The 26,584-nt window shown below is 48.9% G+C and overlaps 1 pseudogene; it reads right to left on the minus strand.

Annotated features, from left to right (window-relative positions):
- Window positions 1-9,564: 9,564 nt before the first annotated feature.
- LOC141583212 (serine/threonine-protein kinase PAK 4-like) lies at window positions 9,565-26,279 on the minus strand (annotated as a pseudogene).
- Window positions 26,280-26,584: the final 305 nt, after the last annotated feature.

Below are 26,584 nucleotides of genomic sequence, written 5' to 3' on the forward strand. Positions count from 1 at the left end.
ACCGCAACCTCCGCCTCCTGGGTTCAGGCAATTCTCCTGCCTCAGCCTCCTGAGTAGCTGGGATTACAGGCACTCGCCACCATGCCCCTAATTTTTTTTTTTTTTTTGTATTTTTAGTAGAGACAGGGTTTCACCATGTTGACCAGGATGATCTCGATCTCTTGACCTCATGATCCACCCGCCTCAGCCTCCCAAAGTGCTGGGATGACAGGCTTGAGCCACCAGGCCCGGCTTATACTAGAATATTTTTTATAGAATTATCCCTAATTCTCACGAACAAACTGAAAATAAAAAAGAATTACTCCCAAGAACATCTGAGGAAATACAAGGCACAGTAGGGACACACTTCAAGGCGCCCTGGCAGTTCTCTGGTTTGGAGCAGAGGTGGGACAGGGTGTTTGTTCCCTCAGAGACTGGAGTATTTTCTGTGTGAGAGTAGCAATGGGACAGTCATTTTCTGGCAACCAGTCTGTGGCAGGAAGAAAAGTTACAACTGCAGAGTCCAAAGGGCAGCCGGGAAGTATTCTTTGAGGTGGGGAACAAAAGACATTTTAAACTTTTTGCTCTGCTTCAGGCAGCTGATGTCACAGTGATGATTCACCACATCAGGGACACCCTATCCAGTGGGCTTAGGCAAGCCTGCAGGCCACTTCACTAAAGAAATAAACCAGCCGGGGCCGGGCGCGGTGGCTCAAGCCTGTAGTCCCAGCACTTTGGGAGGCCGAGGCGGGTGGATCACGAGGTCGAGAGATCGAGACCAACCTGGTTAACATGGTGAAACCCCGTCTCTACTAAAAATACAAAAAATTAGCTGGGCATGGTGGTGCGTGCCTATAATCCCAGCTACTCAGGAGGCTGAGGCGGGAGAATTGCCTGAACCCAGGAGGCGGAGGTTGCGGTGAGCCGAGGTCGCGCCATTGTACTCCAGCCTGGGTAACAAGAGCGAAACTCCGTCTCAAAAAAAAAAGAAAGAAATAAACCAGCCGGGCATGGTGGCACGTGCCTGTAATCCCAGCTACTCAGGAGGCTGAGGCAGGAGAATTGCCTGAGCCCAGGAGGCGGAGGATGCGGTGAGCCGAGATCGCGCCATTGCACTCCAGCCTGGGTAACAAGAGCAAAACTCCGCTTCAAAAAAAAAAAAAAAAAGAAAAGAAAGAAAGAAAAAGAAATAAACCAGGAGGTGTGCTCGCCGGTGCTGGGCTTGGCGGGTGGCGGCAGCGGTGGTGGTGGCAGCGTGCACAGAGGTGATTGTGGCTTCCCTGGTGAAAGACAGTGTGGTGGTTCCTCAAGGACCTAGAAAATGAAATTCCATTTGACCCAGCAAACCCATTTCTAGGTATATATCCAAAGGATTATAAATCATTCTACTGTAAGCACACATGCACACGAATGTTCATTGCAGCACAGTTTACAATAGCAAAGACCTGGAACCAATCCAAATGCCCATCAATGATAGACTGGACAGGAAAAATGTGGTACATATACACCATGGAATATTATGCAGCCATCAAAAACGATGAGTTCGTGTCCTTTGTAGGGATATGGATGAACCTGGAAACCATCATTCTCAGCAAACTGACACAAGAACAGAAAATCAAACACCGCATGTTCTCAATCATAGCTGGGTGTTGAACAATGAGAACACATGGACACAGGGAAGGGAGCACTACATATTAGGGTCTGTTGGGAGAAAATTGGGGGCAGACAGCGAGGGGTGGGGAGTTGGAGAGAGATAGCATGGGGAGAAATGCCAGATACAGGTGAAGGGGAGGAAGGCAGAAAATCACACCACCATGTGTGTACCTATGCAACAATCTTGCATGTTCTTCACATGACCCCCAAAACCTAAAATGCAATAAAAAACTAAGTAACTAACTAACTAAACATATGAATAAATAAAATTGCATGAGGCTGACTGGCCTTAATGATGAATGTTAAAACTCGGTTTCTGGTGGCCTCTGATTGCATCCTGGTTCTGCCACTTATGGGCTGTGTGACCGGGAGACAGTTTCTTGACATCTTTGTTCTTGACTCTTCAGCTGTACAGTAAGAATATTACTGCCTAAATCTTAGGGTTTTGGTAAAATTAAAGCAATTAACTCAAATACAGGTGTGAAAAGAATGTCCAGCATATAGAGAGAGCACAGAAAATCATTAGCTCTGGTTATTTGTAAAGTGTTTTAGATCAGGACCAGTGGTAAGCCTGGGAACAACAAGGTGTCCACACCAGGGGGTTGTAATTTGTGTTCATTTTAATTGACAGTTTGGGACTCTAATATTCGATGGGTATTTGTAATACTGTCCTTGGCAGATTCTCACACAGTCTCACATGGCAGGAATATAAATACTAAAGGAAGCTCCCTCATCTTGTACTGCTCTTTACCACCCTTGTAACACCAGATAATAAACACTTAAATGCTGAGTTTTTTTCTGTTTTAAGATTAGAGAAAGAGGCAAAGCGTTTTCTGATCTACTTGTTTAATAAATTCTTTTTGCCAACTAGTTTTTTATATTCACTTAATAAACTTAAAGGTAGTTTAAAGTATATGTTTATATAACTTTTATGAATAAGTGAAAAAAGTCATTTATCTTGAGAGAATTTAAACAGTTGCTTTAGAGTCTGTCTTTTAAAGTATTAACTTTTTGAATAAAGCCGAGTGTAGCAGCTCACGCCTGTAATCCCAGCACCTTAGGAGGCTGAGGCAGGCAGATCAGCTGAGGTTGGGAGTTCAAGATTACCCTGACCAACATGGAGAAACCCCACCTCTACAAAAAAAAAAAAAAAAAAAAATTAGTCAGGCATGCCTGTAATTTAGGTGGTACATGCCTATAATTCCAGCTACTCAGGAAGCTGAGACAGATGAAACATTTGAACCCAGGAAGCAGGGGTAGCAGTGAGCCAAGATCGCACCATTGCACTCCAGCCTAGACAACAAGAGTGAAATTTCTTCTCAGAAAAAAAAAAAAGAAAAACAGAAGAAAGTAAGAAGGAAAATAAAAGAAAAGAAAGAAAGAAAGAAAAAGAAAGCAAAAGAAGAAAGTGAAAGAAATAAAGAAATTATATTGCTCTGAAAAATAATAATTAACATATTTTACTATTGAGTGGTAGGTTCAAACTACTCATGATATCAAAGTTTACTTACCTACATCACTAAATAAGCAAGCTGTATGTAATAAAAATATGTGTATATTTTTCCTGAAATTATACAATATGAAGAAATATTTATTTCTCTTGCCCGATTTGTTAAATTTTCTTAGAAAAACACATGTACTACCAGTATATTTGGTTGAAAAATCAAAATTGTGTACGTTTGTAGGGTGCAGTGTAATGTTTTGATATATATATAAAATATGGAATAATTAAGTCAAGTTAAGTAACATATCTATCGCCTTACTTACCTATAAATTTTTTGCAGTGAGACATTAAACTTACCGTTAGTTATTTTGAAATGTACAATACATTATCATTGACTGTAGTAACCCTACTGTGCAATAGATCTCAAAACGTATTTATCCTGTCCGTAAAACTTTGCATTCTTTTATCAACAACAGTCTTTGGTAACCAATTATTCCACATTGTACTTTGTTATTTCAACTTTCTCAGATTCTACATAAAAGTGGAATCATGCAGTAGTTTTCTTTGTGTATCTGGTTTATTTTACTTAGTAAAGTATCCTCTAAATTTATCCATATATATTTTTTTTTTGAGATGGAGTTTCGCTCTTGTTACCCAGGCTGGAGTGCAAGGGCGCGATCTCGGCTCACCGCAACCTCCGCCTCCTGGGTTCAGGCAATCTCCTGCCTCAGCCTCCTGAGTAGCTGGGATTACAGGCATGCGCCACCATGCCCAGCTATTTTTTTGTATTTTTAGTAGAGACGGGGTTTCACCGTGTTGACCAGGATGGTCTCGATCTCTTGACCTTGTGATCCACCCACCTAGGCCTCCCAAAGTGCTGGGATTACAGGCTGGAGCCACCGCGCCCAGCCCAGTATTTTTTCAATTGACGTTGTCTCTCTCTCTTTTTTTTTTTTTTTTTTTAAGACAGAGTTTCGCTCTTGTTACCCAGGCTGGAGTGCAATGGCGCGATCTCGGCTCACTGCAACCTCTGCCTCCTGGGTTCAGGCAATTCTCCTGCCTCAGCCTCTGAAGTAGCTGAGATTACAGGCACGCACCACCATGTCCAGCTAATTTTTTGTGTTTTTAGTAGAGACGGAGTTTCACCTTGTTGACCAGGATGATCTCGATCTCTTGACCTCATGATCCACCGGTCTCGGCCTCCCAAAGTGCTGGGATTACAGGCGTGAGCCACTGCACCCGGCGTCTCCCCATTTTTAAGGCTGCATGATATTCTACTGTGTATGCTATTATTCTAAATGTATACATCACATTTAGAATAAAATCGTAATTTAAATACATATTCATTTATTGGTTGGAAAACTCATGTGTAATGAAAAAATATTTGTGTGGCAACATGCATTAACATAATTTAGCATATTAATGTCTCGTTAATAATAGCTAATTTGTACTGAGCACTAACCGTAATACTATATATATATTAATAAATTTTGTTCTTACAGTGATATGGTCTGGTTGTGTCCACACCCAAATCTCATTGTGAATTGTAGTTTCCATAATCCCTATGTGTCACGGGAGATACCTGGTGGGATGTAATTGAATCACGCGGGCAGTTACCCTCATTCTGTTCCCATGATACTGAGTGAGTTCACATAGGACCTGATGGGGTTTTTGGTTGGTTGGTTGGTTTGTCTTCTTTCATTTGTTTTCATGGAGTCTTGCCCTGTAACCCAGGCAGGAGTGCAATGGTGCAATCTTGGTGCCACTGCAACCTTCACCCTCTGCGTTCAAGCAGTTCTCCTGCCTCAACCTCCCTAATAGCTGAGACTACAGGTGTGCCACCATTTCTGGCTATCTTTTTGTATCTTTATAGATACAAAAGGTTTTACTGTGTTGTCCAGGCTGGTATTGAATACCTGATCTCCTGATCCACCCACCTTGACCTCCCAAAGTGACGAGATTATAGGTGTGAGCCAACATGCACAAAGGATTTGATGGTTTTATAAGGGACTTCCCCCCTTTTGCTAAGCACCTTTTCTCTTCCTGCCACCATATAAAAAAGGATGTGTTTGTTTCCTCTTTCTTATGATTGTAAGTCTTCTTAGGCCTCCCAGCCATGCTAAACTGTGAGTCAAATTAACCTCTTTTCATTATAATTTACCTAGTCTTGGATATGTCCCTCTGGCAGTGTGAGAATGGGCTAACACATACAGTCACTTAATAACAAAGGCATTATTATTATCCTCAATTTACAAAGAAAGAAACCAAGGGAGAGAGAGAAAGAACTTGCTCAAAATAGCACAGCCAGTATTAAAACACAAGCAACTTTGACTCCAGAGATAATAATCTTGAATATAACAAAAAAATGCATACAACATACACACATCACTCTTCTCTGAATTGCTTTAACATTGAAAGACTGGAAATTGCAAATCTAGTTCCTCGATTTAGGGTAAATTAACAAAAGTTTTATGTTTCAGCTTAGCAAGTTATTGTACGAAACTTATAGGTAACAGACATCATTAGCTGCCAAAAAAAAAAAAAAAAATAGTATGACTAGATTCAGTAACTATCTAGTCATGCAAATGATAGACCAATTAGATCAAGATCCTAATAGGGGTCTATAAAAAACATTTATGTGAAAAGCTGTGACCCTCCCCCGGACACCTTTTTCTGTCTCCTTACAGATATACCAATTTTTCCTGAATGACTCAGGGGAATACCAGGAACTGAGAATGCTCAGTGTTCAGAGTTGATTACCGGGAACAGAGTTCACACATTTCTTCTATATTATAACGAAATGTTATGAATCTTATTTTGCCCCAGAAAGGCTTCTAGTAAAAATATTGGTCATGTATAACCCTCTATTTGGATTCATGGGAATTTTCAACATTCCATTCAACTCAGAGACATGAAAATGTCAACCAAATTTCATAAAACATATTTGAATGAGATCAAGACTTTCTTAACTCAGTATTTTATTTCATCAGTAAATTTACAGAAAAATAAGAAATGTGTGTACTTTGGGGGAAATTACAGTGTTTGCCACATGGGAACAATTCAGACAAGTGCTCTTCGTCATCACTCATTTTTTTTTTTCTTTTTTTTTTTTTTTTTAAGACAGAGTTTCGCTCTTGTTACCCAGACTGGAGTACAATGGCGCGATCTCGGTTCACCGCAACCTCGGCCTCCTGGGTTCAGGCAATTCTCCTGCCTCAGCCTCCTGAGTAGCTGGGATTACAGGCACGCGCCACCATGCCCAGCTAATTTTTTTTTTGTATTTTTAGTAGAGACGGGGTTTCACCATGTTGACCAGGATGGTCTCGATCTCTTGACTTCGTGATCCACCTGCCTCGGCCTCCCAAAGTGCTGGGATCACACGTGTGAGCCACCGCGACTGGCCTTTGTCATCACTCTTAAAGTAGCAATAAGATCACATCCATTTCCTGGCAGCAGCTGGCCTGTTTTTCACTGACGTGAAGTGCAGAAGGCATTGAAACAGTGAAGAAAGCTGCTATGAATGGAATACAAATATGAAGTACAATTGGTAATAAAAAGTATCATTTGTTATTGTACAACTATAGATAAGAATATTAGTATGAGCTAAAAATGTTTTTACTGAAATTGACAGAAAAACTTTATTCACAATATTTCTATTTCAAATAATTTTTAGCTCTTTATTTGCTGGCTTTTTATCCAATATTACTTGAGCTCAATACAAATCAACAAAATGAATTTTAATTGTACTGCAAGAATTTTATTCATGTATATGTTAAATTTACTGAAAATATGTTGATACTCCGTAAAAGATTTATACTTTTTATTTGATAGAGGCTCGCTCTGTTGCTAGGCTCGAGCACAGTGGCACAATTAAAACAAAGTTGCATCTAGACAAAAAAAAAAAAAAAATGTGTAAGAGTGGCCATATTTATATCAGACAAAATATACTTCTAGAAAAAAAAAATTAGTCCCAAGAGACAAAGAAGATCACTCTGTAATAATAAGAGGATAATTTTTCAAAAAGATATAACAATTAGGCTGTCGCAGTGGCTCATGCCTGTAATCCTAGCACTTTGGGAGGCCGAGGTGGGTGGATCACCTGAGGTCGGGAGTTCAAGACCAGCCTGGCCAACATGGTGAAACCCCATCTTTAAAAAATAAACAAATAAATAAAAGATATAACAATTAAAAATATATGCACCCAACTTTGGGGCACATAAATGTATCAACACACGTGAAGAGAACTTTAGAAAAAAACAGACAAATATGAAAATAGTAGAGAATTTTGTTACAATAGATTATTCAGACAGAAAGCTAAAAAAAAAAAATGGTATGTTTGCAGGCCGGGCGTGGTGGCTCAAGCCTGTAATCTCAGCACTTTGGGAGGCTGAGGCGGGTGGATCACGAGGTCAAGAGATCGAGACCATCCTCGTCAACATGGTGAAACCCCGTCTCTACTAAAGGTGCAAAAAATTAGCTGGGCATGGTGGCGCGTGCCTGTAATCCCAGCTACTCCGGAGGCTGAGGCAGGAGAATTGCCTGAAACCAGGAGGCGGAGGTTGCGGTGAGCTGTGATCGCGCCATTGCACTCCAGCCTGGGTAACAAAAGCGAAACTCCGTCTCAAAAAAAAAAAAAAAAAAAAAAATGATATGTTTGCATAGCGCTATAGAACAGTTGCACCTACTGGACATATATAGAATATTTCATGTAACAGTATGAGAATACACATTCTTATCAAGCACAAATGGAACATTATCCATAACAGATTATATGTTGGGCCAAAATAAAGCCATTTCAAATTTAAAAATATTAAAATTATATCCACATTTTTTTGTTTTTGTTTAGAGACGAAGTCTCACTATATCACCCAGACTGGAGTGCAAGGGTGAGATCTCAGCTCACTTTAACCTCCACCTCCCGGGTTCAAGCAATTGTCCTGCCTCAGCCTCCCAAGTAGCTTAAATTATAGGTACACACCACCATACCAAGTTAATTTTGTATTTTTAGTAAAGGCAAGGTTTTATCATGTTGGTCAGTCTGGTCTAAAACTCCTGACCTCAGATAATCTACCTGCTTTGGCCTCCCAAAGTGCTGGGATTACAGGCATGAGCTACCATGTCCCAATGTTTCACCTTTTAAAATTACAATTTTTTTTTTTTTTCTTGAGACGGAGTTTCACTCTTGTTACCCAGGCTGGAGTGCAATGGCGCGATCTCGGCTCAACGCAACCTCCGCCTCCTGGGTTCAGGCAATTCTCCTGCCTCAGCCTCCTGAGTAGCTGGGACTACAGGCATGTGCCACCATGCCCAGCTAATTTTTTTGTATTTTTAGTACAGACGGGGTTTCACCATCTTGACCAGGATGGTCTCGATCTCTTGACCTCGTGATCCACCCGCCTCGGCCTCCCAAACTGCTGGGATTACAGGCTTGAGCCACCGCACCCGGCTAAAATTACAATTTAATACGCCGGGCGAAGTGGCTCAAGCCTGTAATCCCAGCACTTTGGGAGGCTGAGACGGGTGGATCACGAGGTCAAGAGATCAAGACCATGCTGGTCAACATGGTGAAATCCCGTTTCTACTAAAAATACAAAAATTAGGGGCCGGGCATGGTGGCTCAAGCCTGTAATCTCAGCACTTTGGGAGGCCGAGGCGGGTGGATCATGAGGTCAAGAGATCGAGACCATCCTGGTCAACATGGTGAAACCCCATCTCTACTAAAAATACAAAAATTAGCTGGGCATGGTGGCGCGTGCCTGTAATCCCAGCTACTCGGGAGGCTGAGGCAGGAGAATTGCCTGAACCCAGGAGACGGAGGTTGCTGTGAGCCGAGATTGCTCCATTGCACTCCAGCCTGGGTAACAAGAACGAAACTCCGCCTCGAAAAAAAAAAAAAAAGAAAGAAAAGTTTTTTTTCAAAAAAGTAAAAAGCCCTTTATACCTCATTGATAAAAAGCCATTGATGAAAAGCCATTTATAAATATATACACAAATAAAAATATGTACATATATACATAATAAAACCATACATATTTATAAACAAATGAAATTATATAAGTATATACTATATAAATACAGAAATATATAAATTTATACACAATATTTATATGTAAATATTTGTAAAATATAAATATATAAGTATATAAATTTATATATAATATATACTTACAAGATACATAAATATAAAATCTATATTTATATATAAATACAATATATAAATAAAGAATTATATATGTATATTTATTCCCTTATTACTGATTCTCCAGTGTTAGTTAACAGAAAGCATTGAAATTATAGTCTGTGCAAACATATTATGTGTACGTGAATTCCATATACAAAGTTTTCAGTTTCCAAAGTGGCACCATATGTGTTATTTCACTGTTAAATTTTTTCACTTTACAACATATTTTTTGACATTTTCTAAGTCAGTAAATTAAATTTTTCCGGTTATTTATTGCTGCGTAACAAAAATTCATCCCCGAACGAAGTTAGTTAACACAATAATTGATGACTGCCTCTTGTAGTTCTGTGGACTGAGAATTCAGATAGCGCATGGTGTGAGTGGCTGGTCCCTGCCCCGCAGAATCTGTGGACCCCTCTGAGAAGGCTCTCACAGCAGGGGCTGGAAAAGCTGTGGACAGTCTCTCAAAGCCTATCTTTCTCTTCCTCTCTCTTTTCCTCTTCGAAATCACACCTTTGTGCTTCATTCTGGACAACAGAGTGAGAGTGTCTCTAAACAAACAAACAAACAAATAAAATTCTAAAATAAAAAAATAGATCTTTCTTTATCTTTAGGCTCCTATGAAGCTGCTGAGTGAGGCACAGTGTCTTTAAATATGTAGAAGCTGCCAGGCATGGTGGCTCACGCCTGTAATCCCAGAACTTTGGAAAGCTGAGGTGGGCAGATGAGCTGAGGTCAGGAGATCAAGAGAACAGTATGGCTAATGTGGTGAAACCCCGTTTCTACTAAAAATACAAAAAATTAGCCGGACGTGATGGCCTGGAATCCCAGCTACTCAGAAGGCTGAGACAGGAGAATCCCTTGAACCCGGGAGGCGGAGTTCGTAGTGAGTGGAGATCTTACCACTGTACTCCATCTTGGGCACCAGGAGCGAAACTTCATCTCAAAAAAAGATACGCGGAAGTCTCTTTGGTATGTCCTTACACATGTCTGAGGCCTCAAAAACGGATGGTACAGCCTTATTCTTGAGATCATCCTTCCCAGGGATCAGATTTTCTGCCTTAGATTTGAAAGGTGTTGCCTGGAGACACCACAGTGAGAAACAGCGTCCGTTCTCACCCAGCAAATCCTGGTTCCTTGCTATTCCATCTTAATTCCACTGAGAAACCAGAATCGCTTCTTTAATTAATGTCTCTCTGCTTATCTTTGCTCATAGGCATCTTGAATAATCTAGCTGGCCTTTTCTATTTCCCACTCGGAAATCGCCATAGTCAGATCCATGAGGTGATGAGGTATCCTTACCATCGGTCATATTGATTTCTTGTTTGTTTGGTTTTTTTTTTTTTTTTGAGACTGAGTTTCACTCTTGTTTCCCAGGCTGGAGTGCAATGGTGCGATCTCCGCTCACTGCAACCTCCGACTCCTGGGCTCAGGCAATTCTTCTGCCTCAGCCTCCCGATTAGCTGGAATTACAGGCACATGCCACCATGCCCAGCTAATTTTTTGTATTTTTAGTAGAGGCGGGGTTTCACCATGTTGACCAGGATGGTCTCGATCTCTTGACCTCGTGATCCGCCCGCCTCGGCCTCCCAAAGTGCTGGGATTACAGGCTTGAGCCACCGTTTTTCAACTTGACAAGAACGAACCCGTCCAGGGTGGGCTGAAACGCCAGCCAGGGAGGAGGCAGGGGAAAGAATGCCATTCTAACAGGATGGTTAAAGCGCCCTGGGCTGCGAATTGGGGTGGAGGGGTCAAGCGTGTGGTTTTCATGGGGCAGAGCTGGGTTTGGGGTGGGCCAGGAGGTGGGACCAGAAGAGGGACAGGGAAGGGTTTATTGTGGCTCAAGCCTGTAATCCCAGCACTTTGGGAGGCCGAGGCAGGTGGATCACAAGGTCAAGAGATCGATACCATCCTGGTCAACATGTGAAACCCTGTCTCTACTAAAAATACAAAAAAGTAGCTGGGCATGGAGGCGCATGCCTGTAATCCGAGCTACTCAGGTGGCTGAGGCACGAGAATTGCCTGAACCCAGGAAGCGGAGGTTGCGGTGAGCCGAGATCGGGCCATTGCACTCAAGCCTGGGTAATGAGCGAAACTCCGTCTCAAAAAAAAAAAAAAAAAAAAAGATTGAAACTGGACCCCTTCCTTTTACCATATGCAAAAATCAACTTAAGATGGATTCAAGGCTTAAACCTAAAACCCACAGTGTTCTTGGGGCTATAAAAACTAGTGAAGCAAACCTAGAAGATACCATTGTGGACATAGGTCTTGCAAAGATTTCATGACAAAGATGCCCAAAGCAGTGATAAGAAAAACATATTGACAGATGGGACCTAATTAAAAACTAAAGCGCATCTGCAAAGTGAAAGGAACTAACAAAGTCAACAAACAACCTACAAAATGGGAGAAAATACTTGCAAACTATACAGCTATCAAAGGGCTGATATCGAGAATCTATAGGGAACTTAGGTGAAGTCTTGCAGCAGCTGTTATTCTAGAGCTAGTTTCTTCCTGCTGCCAGGAAGTTGCCATCCATCTGTGTGCTTTCTTGTACTCCCTAGGTGTTCAATGAGTTTTCTCACTCAGGATCTTCAGAGCTTGTCTATGTTCCAGTTCTTTCTTACATCCAGAAATTGTTGGACTTACACCTCTCCACTAACTGCTCTCCTCCTAGCTGCATGAGATTGTGGTCTTTTTATGCACATCTTAGTTGTCAGCTAGGAACTTAAAGAAATCTTTATGAAAAATTGCTAGCTTTTTATCTGTATGCCCCTTACCTCTCCAGTTCTCTGCCCCCCAAAATGTAGCTACCTAAGCCTCCATGAGCTCTGATCCCTCAATTTACTGAGAACGCTGTGTTCTGTTTGGTTTCCTTCTCCTTTACAGTGAGGCTGAAAATATCTCCAGGTCGAAAGCTGGATAGTCTCAGGACACATGTAATTTATTCTCTTCTCACATGGATCACAGCCCTGTACTATCTGTTGTCCAATTACAGGAAACGCTTATTTTGTACATTTGTTTAGTTTCCAATTGTTAATAGTGGGAGGGAAACTGACTTATTATGTTGTTTGGTGCAAACATAATTGAGGTTTTTGAAATTACCTTTTTTTTGTTTTTGTTTTTGAGGTGGAGTCTTGCTCTGTTGCCAGGGTGGAGTGATCTCAGCTCATGGCAATTTCCACCTCCTGGTTTTAAGCAAGTCTCCTGTCTCAGCCTGCCAAGTAGCTGGGATTACAGGCACCCGCCACCATGCCTGGCTCATTTTTGCATTTTTTAGTTAAGACAGAGTCTCAGCATGTTGGCCAGGGTGTTCTGAAACTCTTAACTTCTCAAGTGATCCAGTTGTTTTGGCTTCCTAAGTGCTGAGATTACAGGCACGAGTCACTGCATTCTACTTCCATTACTTTCAATGGCAAAAACTGGAATTACTTTTGCACCAACCTCATAACATGGAAGCAAAAATTGCTGTTTTGATTTTAGTGGTCATGTTCTCTGCATTCAGAATTTAGTGGATAGCTATTTGATTTTAGTGCACCAAAGATGATGCCAATCATTGTAAGTTGTACTAGGTTTTTAAATTTTTGTTGACATGTTGTCTGTCAGGCGAATTATTCCTTTCAGAGATGTATGTGTGTATGAAAGGGAGGGGACCTGGCTGCTTTTAATATTTAGTCTTTGTGTTTAAGAAATGTAATGTTGGCCGGGTGCGGTGGCTCATGCCTGTAATCCCAGCACTTTGGGAGGCCGAGGCGGGCGGATCACGAGGTCAATAGATCGAGGCCATCCTGGTCAACATTGTGAAACCCCATCTGGATAGCTCACCTCACAACTGCCAGCGGCTCTCCTGGGCAGCACTGGCAAGGTCAGCCAGCAAGTCTGGAACTGCTTGTCGGAAAGGAGGCTGGGGCTATGAAAGGGGTTCCCAGCTAATTACAAACAATGCAGAGAGGACAGGGTGTAAAGCCTGTCGCTTATCTGGGCTATTTTTTTCTTTTCTTTTTTTTTTTTTTTTTTTTTTTTTTTTTTTTTTTTTTTGAGAAAGTCTCACTCAGTGGCCAAGGCTGGAGTGCAGTGATGTGATCACAGCTCACTGCAGCCTCCAATGTCTGGGCTTCAGCAACCCACCTGCCTCAGCCTCCTGAGTAGTTGGGACAATCGGCATGGCTCATTTTCTTTCTTTGAGACAGAGTCTCACTCTGTTGCCTAGGCTGGAGTGCAATGGCATAATCTTGGCTCACTGCAACCTCCGCCTCCCAGGTTCAAGCATTTCTCCTGCCGGAGCCTCCCGAGTAGCTGGGATTACAGGCGTCTACCACTATATACAGCTAATTTTTGTATTTTTAGTAGAGACAGGGTTTCACCATGTTGGCCAGGCTAATCTGGAACTCCTGACCTCAGGAGATTTCACCCACCTTTGCCTCCCAAAGTGCTTGGATTACAGGCATGAGCCACTGCACCCGGCCAATTAATTTTATTCTTTTGTAGAGACAGGGTCTCACTATGTTGTCCAGGCTGGTCTTCAACCAGTCCTCCAGTTTCAGCCTCCCAAAGCATTGGGATTACAGGTGTGAGCCACCATGCCCAGCCTCTGAACCATTCTCATAAATCCAGGGAACAAAACCCTTAGCCAGATGTGCCTCCAAGGAGGCAGTAGACCTGCAGAAGCAGAGACAAACACAGCTCTGCAGGAGGGTTTGCAAGGTGAGTGATGGAGCCAATGCAGGGCACTGGAGGCGTGCAGATGACACAGCCCAACCTGTGCCCCTTAGTACCGTGGTCTTCGGCCGCCACTCCACATCCACCATGTCAAGCAGGGGGAAGGCCATCTGCAGCTCATCCATGGTAAGAACATTCTGGAATCCCAGTCTGGAGCGAGCTCAGGGAAGTAATGCTGGACAGTTTTGGGGGAAGATGCCTTTCTGAATGCATCACATCACAAGTGAAGGGAACACAACCCAGTCCTGATCAAGCCAGGCAGGAGGGCAGCAAGCAGAGCCCAGCAAGGATGGCACAAATCCTGCAGGTGCTGGCGAGCAGGCTGCAACTGCACAGGTAAAGAGGGCAGCTCCTGGGCAACCCACCAACAGTCACCAGGCACATGACAGGTACCAGGTCCTATGCCAGACATGGCCCAGAGGGCAAAAGCACATAAAAATTTCTGTCCCCAGCTGAGTGCAGTGGCTCACACCTGAAATCCCAGCACTTTGGGAGGCTGAGGTGGGAGAATTGATGGAGCCCAGGAGTTCCAGGTCATTCTGGGCAACATAGTGAGACCCTGTCTCTACAAATAAAACAGTCAGCTACACATGGTGGCATATGCCTGCAGTCTACTCAGGAGGCTCCTCAAGAAGCTGGGGCAGAAGGATCAGTTGAGCCCGGGAGGTCAAGGCTACCATGAGCTACGATTGCACCACTGTACCCCAGCCTGGGCAACAGAGTGAGACCCTTTCTCAAAAAAAAAAAACTGTCCCGAGGAGCCCAGCACATTCAGAGCCCATCAAAACCAGTGTTCTGAGAACAGTGCTGCCAGTCAGTGCTGAGTTCAGAAGAGACTCCTCAGTGGGCTGGGGAGTCCAGCAGAGGGAGGAGGGCTGGAGCTAAAATCTTGTAAGATGAACATGAATCAGCAAGGAAGAAGAGACCCTGGGGAGGGCCAAGCCAGCTTCAGTCTATCTCCTCTAAGATCTGCCTCCATCTTCCTGTCCTCAATTCCAACTCGCAGTGTTAACTGGATGTGGTTTTGGATTAATCTCAAAATGAATTTCCCCCAAATCCTGATTCTGTCAGATTGCCCCATCAGTAATAAAGCCTGCCCTGCCCTCCACTGCCCTGAGACTCCTCAAGTTAACGTGCAAGGTTCCAGACACCCTGGCACCACCCCTCCTGTTCTCATTCCTCTCCCTATCCCATTCCAACCTCCTATTTCCCCTGCCTGGGAAACCTTAGCTATCTGCTGGGCTCCACTGTACCCCTCCAAGAAGCCAAGGCAATTCCTGACCCAGGGATACTCCACTGCCCCCCCAGTACCTGTGGCACACTCCTGTGAGCTTATGAGCCTTTAATCATACGCCTTGGTAAACGCTCCTTTATTGCTCATGGTGTTATTCTTGCCTCCTCAGGCACAAGCCCCTGATTCATTCATAAGCCCTGCGCCTCATCCTGTTCCTCATCCTGTTCAGTGTGTGGCACACCTCTGGTACAGAGGACAGGCTCAGCATCACCCAGCTGCTTGAGAACAGGGGCCTGGTATTCTGCAGGCTCCCAAAACAAGCTCCCTGTAACTGCTTCACTACCACTGGCTAATACACTGACTGAGCACCCCAAGGAAGAGACTAGAGAAGGGGTTCCCAAACCTAGTTACAGAACCACTAGGAGAGGTATTTTGGTTTTTTAAAAATACAGATTCCTGAGTTTTACCCTAGACCTAGTCAACCAAGGCTCCAGTGCAGAGACACTGGAATCTGCATTTTATGCTCCCCAAAGGATTCTGATGCAGGGGTAAGAAGACTGGCTTTTGGAAACCACCAGACATGAGGACCGATCACACTCAGGAGCTGTCCTCCCTCCCCTGAGCTCGCAGCATCACCCATGCACCCCAGCACCCAGCATCCCTCACTACAGTCCCCACTCAGCTAAGGGAGGGAAGACTCCAGCCCTGCCCCTTCCCTTCAGACAGAGTAAGACCAAAAGGTTACCCCCGGGCATTCTCCACCACAGGCCCCTGCCCAGACACCAGCCTCTGCTTCCCATGGTACTTTGAGAAGAGCTTCACGGGGCTGTGAGACAGAATAACCTGATCTGCATCCACCTGTGGGACAGCCAGGACAGGGGAGGGCAGAGGAAGACAGAACCATTGAGGGAAATAATGAGACAGGTGACAGGCCCTTTAGCCTAGGGAAGGGAAAACCCACTCAGAAAAAGAACGGACACAAAGCCCTCTCTAGCACCCAGCAGCACTTCTAAAATGCACCTTTCCAGATGTGAGAAGAACCCGTCTCATTTGGTTCTTGCCACACAAAACAAGAGGCCAGAAATGTCACAGATGTGGGTTCCGGCCACTTGCCACCTCGTCAGGTGGAGCTATATTTCCCAGGCCCCCACCTGGAAGCCACAAGGCTCACGTGTGCTCCCTGTCACTGTCACAGAAATCGGTGTTTTACTTTCTATTTTCAGACATGATGTGCAGCCCAGAGGTCAGAGCTGGGCTCCAGAGCCAGACCGCTGGGGAGCTCTACCACCTCCCAGTGGGGACTCCTGGGTGAGTCACCTCCCACAGGATCCCCCCATCTCCCACCTTCATGGCCTCTAGGGCTCTTGGGGGCAGTGGCCTGAGTACTGCAGACAGCAAAGGTCAGGCAGGGCTGGGAACTGGTGGCCCTGAAAGCCTGTGCCCTGGGGTCTTGCAGCCCAGGAGCATCTTGGGTTGGATTGGAGAGGAAGGCAGCCCTGCTCTGGGGCTGTGAGGGGCCACAGCCTACCTCTACAACAACCAGGCCCCCCACACCTTCTTAGGAACTGTAGACCCCTTTATGTTTTTGTTTTTGTTTTTGTTTTTGGGATAGAGTCTTGCTCTGTAGCCCAAGCTGGAGTGCAATGGCGCAATCTTGGCTCACTGCAGCCTCCACCTTCCAGGTTCAAGCAATTCTGCCTCAGCCTCCCAAGTAGCTGGGATTACAGGTGACTGCCACCATGCCCAGCTAATTTTTTGTATTTTTACTAGAGACAGGGTTTCACTATGTTTGTCAGGTTGGTCTCGAACTCCTGTCCTCGTGATTCCCCCGCCTCAGCCTCCCAAAGTGCTGGGATTACAGGCGTAAACCACTACACCTGACCCACTTTCTGAATTTCGAGGATCTCTATGGGTCTTCCTGTCTCCAGTGAACCCCCCCCACAACCATGGGAGGACAATTTCAGGTGGTCTACAGTTGTCGCCCCCAAAATATATCTGCAGACATCCTGAGATTTCCACGGACTGACGGTGAAACAGCTCTCTCTGCCTCTGCCTAGACTGACAGTGCAGTTTTATTTTCCCTGGGGGAAGGGATGGAGTCATCCAGTTCTGCAGAAATTTCATTGGAGTCAAGGGCCCTTTCCTACAGAAAGTCATGTCCACCCTGCATTATCAGTGCCACAGTCTGGGGTTCAGAATCTCAGTCCAAAGAATGAGAGATAGGGCTGTGTTCATACCCCAACCTGGGTGCTGGGCAGGCAGTGGCTTTTCAGTGGAGGGAGAAGCCTGTGGTGAAGGCTGCGCTGTCTGCCCAGAACCCTGCCCCTGGGCCCAGCATCCAGTGCTAACGGAATAGCCCCCACCAGCCTGTGCCCTCCCACTTCACAGAGCCCTGACCAGCCTGTGCCCTCCCACTGCACAGAGCCCCCACCAGCCTGTGTCCTTCCACCGCAGAGCCCCCACCAGCCTGTTTTCTCCCACTGCAGAGCCCCCACCAGCCTGTGCCCTCCCACTGCACAGAGCCACCACCAGCCTGTGCCCTCCCACTGCAGAGCCCCCACTGGCCTGTGTCCTGCCACTGCAGAGCCCTCACCGGCCCGTGTCCTTCCAGTGCAGAGACCCCACCACCTTGTGTCCTCCCACTGCACAGAGCCCCCACCAGCCTGTGTCCTTCCACTGCAGAGCCCCCACCAGCCTGTTTTCTCCCACTGCACAGAGCCTCCACTGGTCTGTGTCCTGCCACTGCAGAGTCCCCACCAGCCTGTGTCCTCCCACTGCAGAGTCCTCACCAGCCTGTGTCCTCCCACTGCACAGAGCCCCTACCAGCCTGTGTCCTGCCACTGCAGAGCCCCCACCAGCCTGTTTTCTCCCACTGCACAGAGCCTCCACTGGCCTGTGTCCTGCCACTGCAGAGTCCCCACCAGCCTGTGTCCTTCCACTGCAGAGCCCCCACCAGCCTGTTTTCTCCCACTGCACAGAACCCCTACCAGCCTGTGTCCTGCCACTGCAGAGCCCCCACCAGCCTGTGTCCTCCCACTGCACAGAGCCTCCACTGGTCTGTGTCCTGCCACTGCAGAGCCCCCACCAGCCTGTGTACTCCAAAAGCACAGTCTCCATCGGCCTGTGTCCTGCCACTGCAGAGTCCCCACCGGCCTGTGTCCTCCAAGTGCAGAGCTCCCATCAGCCCGTGTCCTCCCAGTGCACAGAGCCCCCACCGGCCTGTGTCCTCCCACTGCACAGAGCCTCCACTGGCCTGTGTCCTGCCACTGCAGAGCCGCCACCAGCCTGTGTACTCCCAAAGCACAGTCTCCACCGGCCTGTGTCCTGCCACTGCAGAGTCCCCACCAGCCTGTATCCTCCCACTGCACAGAGCCCCTACCGGCCTGTGTCCTCCCACTGCACAGAGCCTCCACTGGCCTGTGTCCTGCCACTGCAGAGCCCCCAGCATCCTGTGTCCTCCTACTGCACAAACCATCCACTATCCTGTGTCCTCCCCCTGCAGAGCCCCCACTGGCCTGTGTCCTCCCCCTGCAGAGTCCCCACCGGCCTGTGTCCTCCCCCTGCTGAGCCACCACAGGCCTGTGTCCTCCCACTGCAAAGAGCCTTCACCGGCCTGTGTCTTCCCACTGCAGAGTCCCCATCAGCCTGTCCCCTCCCACTGCAGAGTCCCCACTGGCCTGTGTCCTTCCCCTGCAGAGACCCCTCCAGGTTGTAACCTCCCACTGCAGAGAGCCCCCACCAGCCTGTCCTCTCACTGCACAGAGCCCCCTCCAGCCTGTGCCCTCTCACTGCAGAGTCCCCTCCAGCTTGTGACCTCCCACGAGCCTGTGTCCTCCCACTATAGAGCCCCCAACAGCCTGTGCACTCCCACTGCAGAGCCCCCACCAGCCTGTGTCCTACCACTACACAGCCCCCACCAGCCTGTGCCTTCCCACTGCAGAGCCCCCAGCAGCCTGTGTCCTCCCACTGCACAGAGCCCCCAAAGTGCTGGAACCCAGCTCTGGGCTGCATCAGGGACAAAGTCCCGGATACTCAACACAGCCCTAGAGGGTCAAGCCCACCTACCCTCAAAAGGGGTGGTGAGAGACAGGGAAGCTCCACCATGAGAACCCAGACCCCCCACAGCCCATCACCTGTCCCCTCACCCTGCTGTCATGGGTTAGCAGGATTGAGTCACTCTTGATGTCCAGTTGGATGACATCCTGGTTGTGGAGCACCAACAGGGCCTGGAGCACAGCCAAGCATGGCCGAGATCTGCTCCTCATTCATCCTGCGGGTGGGGGTGAGCAGGTGGGTGGACAGCTCCCCAGGGGCAGAGGGGAATGAAGCCCTGCCTTGGGCTGGGAGGAACTTGAGACAGCTTGACCCCACTCTGAAGCTGGAGGAATGGAAGACATGACCCCATGCCCAGGGGGTAAAGGGGAACACTGCACAGCTGGTTTGGAGATGTGGCCCCACCCCAAGTGGTCTGCAGGGGACCTGGTCATGTCACAGGAGGAGTCTGAGGCCCCAGCAGTACCTGGTGTGGGTGACAATGTTGGTGAGAGAGTCTCCTTCCAGAAACTCCATGACCATCCAGAGCTTGTCCCCCACCAGGCAGCTGTAGTACATCACCACGTTCTCATGCTCATAGTCCCACATGATCACCACCTGTGCAGGGGCCAGGTCAGCAGTAAAAGTGGCCAGAGTGGAGCAGAAAGGGGCAGGAGGGCTGCCCAGACCTGCCTCACACCCAGCCACTGCCTCCCCTTGGGTCCCCTTGCAGTAGTTCTACATCGAGCTTGTGTCCATGGGGCCACCTGGCCTGCCCTCCCCTAGTACTGCCCCAGCCACATGGCCCTCAGAGGCAGCCTAAAGCCCACACCTCCCTTCTGAGTGCTCCCCTGGGACAATGCCCATCTCAGGTCAGTCCTGGGTTGGTGCTGAAGGGAGGTGGGAAGAGCATTTGAGCTCAGGGCTGAGACCCTGGACAAGCAAGTATTGGGCAAGGATGAGAAAAGAGGCGTGCATGTGAGGGCAAATGAGGAACCTAGGCTGGAGAGCTCCTGGTGCAGCTGGGTGTTGTGATGCATGGCAGGGCGAGAGGGGCCTCATACACTGGGCAAAATGGGTGCAGGCTTCCTCTTGTCAGGATGCTACAGGGCACTGCCAGGGTCTAAGGTGGAATGGGGGTGGGGTTGGCCTGAACGTGAGAAACTTCCTCTTGGTGGTCGTGTGGGCTGTGCTGAGGACTTGGTGGTTGCGTGGAGCCTGGGGCGGGGCCTGCAGTGGGAGACAATGGACTGTGCAGACATAGGGAGAAGTTGCCAGCCCAGGGCTGACAGACTGGGGTGGGACACGGGGAACCCAGGAGGGGCAGGTCTGGAGGACACTACCCTGGAGTCCAGGTGGGCCTCAATGGGTGTGAGGGGGCTGGACGACACTGGGTGGGTAGTCAGTGGGCCGAGGAACCCTGGGTCAGAGGCTCAGGGACAGAGATGTGGGTGAGGATGCTGTGAGGACAGGCAGGGACCTACCCGGGGTGGAGATGGCCTGGGGGTGGGAAGCAGTGAGGGGAGCAGGGGGGCCTGGCGCAGCACAGAGTGCAGGGAGAGGAGAGAGGGCAGGGTGGGAGCACAGCAGGGAGAGGAGGTAGAGTGGGGGCAGGGGGAAGCAGGGAGGGAGGATGGCAGGAGAAAAGGAAGGGCAGGGCAGGAGGGTGGCAGGGAGAGGGTACAGCAGGGCAGCAGCTCTCGCACCTCTCTGAAGAGCAGCTCATGCATCTGCTGCTTGCACAGGTCCATCTCCTTGATGGCCAGCAGGTTGCCCGAGCTGCACACGGTGGCAATGAACATAATGCCCGTGGAGCCGTCGCCTATTTTGAAGTTGTCCATGTAGGATCAGGGGTCGCCTGGGTCCACCACCAGCTGCAAGGCAGCCCGGAAATGCTCATAGGATATGTGCTGTGGCTCCCGCTGTGGCAAGCGGGTGCCAGGGGGCCCAGGAAGAGCAGGGGTGATGAGAGCAGCAGGGTCTCCGGCTGGAGGGATCAGCTGGGGTTCTGAGGCGTGGGGGTCTAGCACTCCAGTGCTGGGGGGTACCTTGGGCTCAAGCGGGAGGCCAGGAGGAGGAGGAGAAGTGCTGGTCTGCCAGGCCACCTGTTGATGGCCCATTAGGGGCCACGTCTTGAGGCTCTATATGAAACAGAAAACAGAGGTAACTGTCAGTGAAGGGTGCCTGGGCCCAGTTCTGCTCCCTAAGTAGGGGAGAGGCCCAGTGATGAGACAGACACATTGGTGGTCAGGATTAGATGCACAATGGGTCTGGCAGGGCTGGAAGGTGGCGATGGGAGAGCAACAGTTAGGGGACCTTGGAGGCCCTGGGGTGGGGGACGGGTCACCCTTGCACCCCGTCATGGGTGGTTGGTGTCAACCCTCTCATAGGTGTTTAAGGGCCAGTCAGCTGCCAATTTCACCCTACTGGCCAGACCAACAGGCTGAGGGGTGCCGATGTCAGGTCCAGAGAAAGGGGGTCCCCTGAGTCCTCCCTGGAAGATTTGGGCCTTTTCTCTGGCCCCACTTGTCGCCTGTCACCACTGTCGCCATCTGCCTCACTGTGACTGGTGATCCAGCCTAGACTGCCTGCCTTCCCCAGGACCACTCTGGCCGTGGTGGCCAGCTCCTCCATTATTCCATTTTCCCGGCTGGCACAGGCGGGCGCTGGAGGGCTGTCTCTCTGAAGAGAGTTGGAGCGTGTCACCGACATGTTCTCAAACTCGCCCAGAAGCAGCATGAGGGCCCCATTTTTGGTACCTTTACTGCCCCACATGATAGTCTGGGGTCCCGGGCAATGGTGGGTGGGGGTGCAGCAAGAAGTGGGGGACACAGAATGGGCATCCAACACAGGGACATGATGGCATGACACACACAGAGATAAGAGAGAGACAAAATGAGATACTGTGGAGTAAGGATGGCATGGGCGGTGGCCCGTCCCCCTCTGGGATGCCACTGTAGGGTCAGAGGAGTGATGGCTATGGCCAGGCTGCAGCCTCCCTGGGCTGGGTGGGATCCCAGAGAGGCACCCCTTGTTTTTCTCCTGTTCCCCAGATGGGCAGCACAGTCGTGCCCTGTGGGGTGGAAGGGAAGGAGGGCAGAAGCTGACTCACCCCATAATCAGGCTGAAGGCTACAAATTACAGGATGCTGTGGCCAGGCTTGGGCTGGCACTTCCTCCCCTGTGGGAGCCAGTGTTCATGAGCCCCAAAACCACACTCTCTGCTCCCACAAAGGACAAGGGGTGGAGGACAGGGAGAGTCACAAAGGCCTGGCCCCAAAGTAGAGGTCAATGGGGTTCCAGGAGCCGGGTGCCAAATACAAACCCATGTGGAAACCAGGCAGGGCATCCAGTGCATTCCAAGTCTCTACCGTCCCCACTCCCCATGGTCTGAGTTGTGTCATACACGCCCACCCTGCCCTTGCGCTATTCCCAGGCACACAGGTGTTCTTGCTGCTCCGCCCCCTCCTGCCCTGTTGGCTGTTCCTTCTGCTTGGAACATCAACTCCCAGGGTCCCTGTGGCTCTCTCTGTCCACTCTTTCAGGTTTTTGCTCAAGCTTCCACTGGCCACCCATCTAAAATGCCAGCCCCTGCCCTGCCTGTGCTCCACCTAGATCACCTGACAGCGGCTGACATGGAGCACGCAGGCATCTGTCTGCTCCTGCCTCTGTCCAGTGCATGCTCCTGGGGGCAGGGATTGTTTTTTCCTGTCTCCTTCGGGTCCCACTATATCTCAGCACCTATAAGCATCTGGCGCACAGCAGGGGCTAAGTGAACTTTTGCTAAACCATGGATTGATGAGGTGGTTGTGCAGGGGCCACAGTGAGCTGAGAACAGTGGTCATGCTGACAGGGACCTTCCCCAGGCTGCCAGGCATCTGTAGCTGGATGCCTGCCTCTAATATGCAGGAAACACTGATCCCCCAAAACCTGTGGCCTTCTGCTGCCCCGTCTCTCCTGGTCATGGCTGTCTGTTGGAACCCGGACCCTACCCAGCGGCCCCAGAAAAGCAAAGTGGACACAAGGCTAGACTTTGCTGTTAGAACAGCGGGTTGAGGCTGGGTACGATGGCTCAAACCTATAATCTCAACACCTCTGGGGGGCTGAGGTGAGAGGACCACCTGAAGTCAGGGTTCAAGACCATCCTGGCCAACATTGTGAAAAGGTCTCCACTAAAAATAGCTGGGCATGGTGGTGGGTGCCTGTAATCCCAGCACTTTGGGAGGCCTAAGGCAGGAGGATCACGTGATGTCAGCAGTTCCAGACCAGTCTGACCAACATGATGAAACCCCTGTCTCCACTAAAAATACAAAAATTAGCTGGCCATGGTGGTAGGCACCTGTAATCCCTTGGGAGTTACTCCAGATGCTGAGCCAGGAAGGAGGCTGAGACAGCAGAATTGCCTGAACCTGGGAGGTGAAGGTTGCAGTGAGCTGACATCGCAGTGGCACTGCACTCCAGCCTGGGAGATAGAGCAGAACTCTCTTAAAATGAAACAAAACAAAAGCCAGGGGGTGGAGAGGGCCCTGGGAGGCCTGGGTCCTGTCCCAGGGCAGCAAACACAAGCACCCATGGGGCTCCAGGTCAGCACTGGCCACGAGGCACTGTGTGTGAATTCAGGTGCCCTATTTCCTGGTGGACAGTCACAGCCAGGCCTCTCATCTGGCGAGCCAAGCAGGGGCTGGGATTTTGGAGACACATGCCAGTGGCCACAGAGCCAGGCAGGTCCTGGAGCAGAGGGGATCGCATGCGGCCTGTGGCCCACAAGAGCCAGGGCCACACCTGTGGAGGCAGCTGCCACTCAGCTCCAGCTGGTCTGTCACCAGAATCCAACAGCTTTGAAAAGTGAAGTCTGTCACTTTTTAAGTGGTGGCAAAGAAGTCAAGGCATTCAAAAGCGTCCTGCGTGGGCCACACGGGCCCTTCCATGGGCCTCCAAATCGAGACTGTACTTGTGTCTATGGCCAACTTGTGGGTCTTGGCACTCCTCCCTGCCAGGATGGGCTGGGCACTGGGAGATGCGAGTCCAGGCACATCCATCTACACCCCCTGGAAACAAACCTGGCGAGCTCCTCCTGGCCTGCAACCCTTCCCAGTCCCCACCAACCATGGGAGAGAGTCCAGGCTGTAAGGCTGGTTTCCCGAGGTCCAGCACAGTTTCCTGCCAGGCCAGCCTCATGCCGCCCACAGCCAGACACCAGGTCTACAACTCTTATAATTTCACATGGAGGCAGGAGAGGGATTAAGAGCATGGGGCTTGGAAACAGAAGTTGGTTCAAATCCCAACCTTGCCATTTTGCTCTAGATGGCAAGAAAAAAAACCCCAAAACCAAAAAGTCCGCAGTGTTCCACAGGGGTGATTTCCTACATGAAAGCTCAGCTTCCCCTCAATCTGCTGCCATTCTGCCTCCTCCTCATCCTCCTCCTCCTCCTCCTCAGCCACGGTGTCCCCTCCTCCCAGAAGCTTGCCTGGACCCCTGGTCTGGTTCAGTTACCTCCTCCAGGCTCCTCGATCCAAGTCCTCAGCACTAGGGACTGTCACCCTGTGGGAATGGGTCCGTTCCCCACTGCCAGGAACTCTGGGAAGGCTCAAGGGTGGGATGAGTGTGGTCCAGGGACAGGAGCATACTGCCCAGGGTATGAGGCTCAGGTTGGAGGCTGGTGTGGGGACTGTCAGACGGGTCAGGGAAGCCTCAGGTTGGGTGGCATGGGGTTCTCAGAACTTGGAGGCAGTGGGTGGAGGGTTGGAGAAGGGCCAGCCTGGGACCCAGGATCAGGGTGGAAGCTGGGATTATGTCGTGGACTGTCCGGACGGGTAGGCACGTCTGCCCGGGGGTCTCTCGACCTGCAAGAGGGTCCCAATACCTGGAAGAGGGAGTGCGCCTGAGAAAATAATAAAGACAGAGAGAGAGAAAGCGAGGCGTCTGGAGGGCTGATAGGCTGTGCCTAAACAGCAAATTTTATTTTTCAAATGCCAGGAATAAATACACTTTCTTGGCTCTGGTTTACATCATAGCAAGAGGAATGTAAATGTATGCCTCACATGGCCTATACAATAGAGAAATCAGATACACAATGGTTGCAAGAGGAAATGCAAATGTATGCCTTACATGGCCTATACAATTGAAAAGTCAGATACACAATCAGTGGTTGTAAAAAGTAATAGAATTTCCTGTAATCACAAAGCTTGTTTGCATCCAGACATTATTCCTCCTGGCTGCAGGTATCTCCGGTTTGATCTTGTTTTAGAACTGAGATGTGAAAAGTTTTTTGGTTTTGCTCATCAGAATATCCTTTAACCGGATTCTCCTTTGTCTACTCCTAACTCAACTTAACTCAATTTCCCATTCAGGAATCTCTGAGTCAGGAATCAAAGCCATCCCTTATGGTGGCATTTGCTTTGCAAATATCGACAGTTAAACCATTAGGCAGTCAGGTAAGTAAAGAAAAGGTTAAAACTTATTCTTAAAAGAGAGTCATAAAAAAGGTTAAAAAGCAGGAACTGGTTGCTGGTAGGGGGTCACTCGGTCTAGCAGCAACGCATAGTTTTAGGCCCAAACGATATTGTGGTTGATATTAGAAACTGATCAATCATCTTTCAGTTCCTATATTCCGGATAGCTCGACTGCCTCCAGTAGGAAACTGTGTTTGGGATCAAACTCACCGTATAGTGAGACTCACGCCTTTTAGGGGTCTCACACGGGAGCGTTCCCCACAGGATTACATCTCCGTTTCCATGTAATTGAGAAGGTGTTGGTTATAGGGTCGAGTGTGGGGTGAGGGCCAGGCCACTCGGGGTGGGGGGCGAGCTGGGGGAGGTGGTGGTGGGTGCCGCATACCTTGGGGGCCATGGGCTGGATGGAGGTGATGCAGGTAGGGTCGATGAGGTGCTTGGGCTGGCGAGCCGACTCCTCCATCAGCCTCTGCCACTGGCGCGCAGCCCAGTGAGCTTCTGCTCATGGAGATTGAAGCCCATGTGCACGCAGTGCTCAAAGTTGGATGGTGCACAGATTGCCACCTGCTTCTTCCTCTTCTGAAACATGGTTCCGGGGTCTCAGTGCGGACTGCGCGAGAGAATCATGGTGGCTGGGTGGCAGCAGTGAGCTGGCCCACATCTTCCTCCTCTGCCCCTAACCTGTCCCTTCGACTCTCATGTTCCGCCGGGATCCACAGGAGACAGCAGCCTCCTTCCTGTCTCCCTGCTCACCCCTTACCCCATCTGCATGGCAGACACAGCCAGAGGGCACTTTTGATTAAAGACACAGTGAGAGGGGCCATGTCCCCTTCCTCAGAACATTACTGTCTGTGTCTTACGGGCCCACAAGACTCCGTCGCCTCTCTGTTCAC

This window comes from Saimiri boliviensis, assembly GCF_048565385.1.
Source record: "Saimiri boliviensis isolate mSaiBol1 chromosome 19 unlocalized genomic scaffold, mSaiBol1.pri SUPER_19_unloc_1, whole genome shotgun sequence".
In the NCBI taxonomy this organism is placed as follows: domain Eukaryota; kingdom Metazoa; phylum Chordata; class Mammalia; order Primates; family Cebidae; genus Saimiri; species Saimiri boliviensis.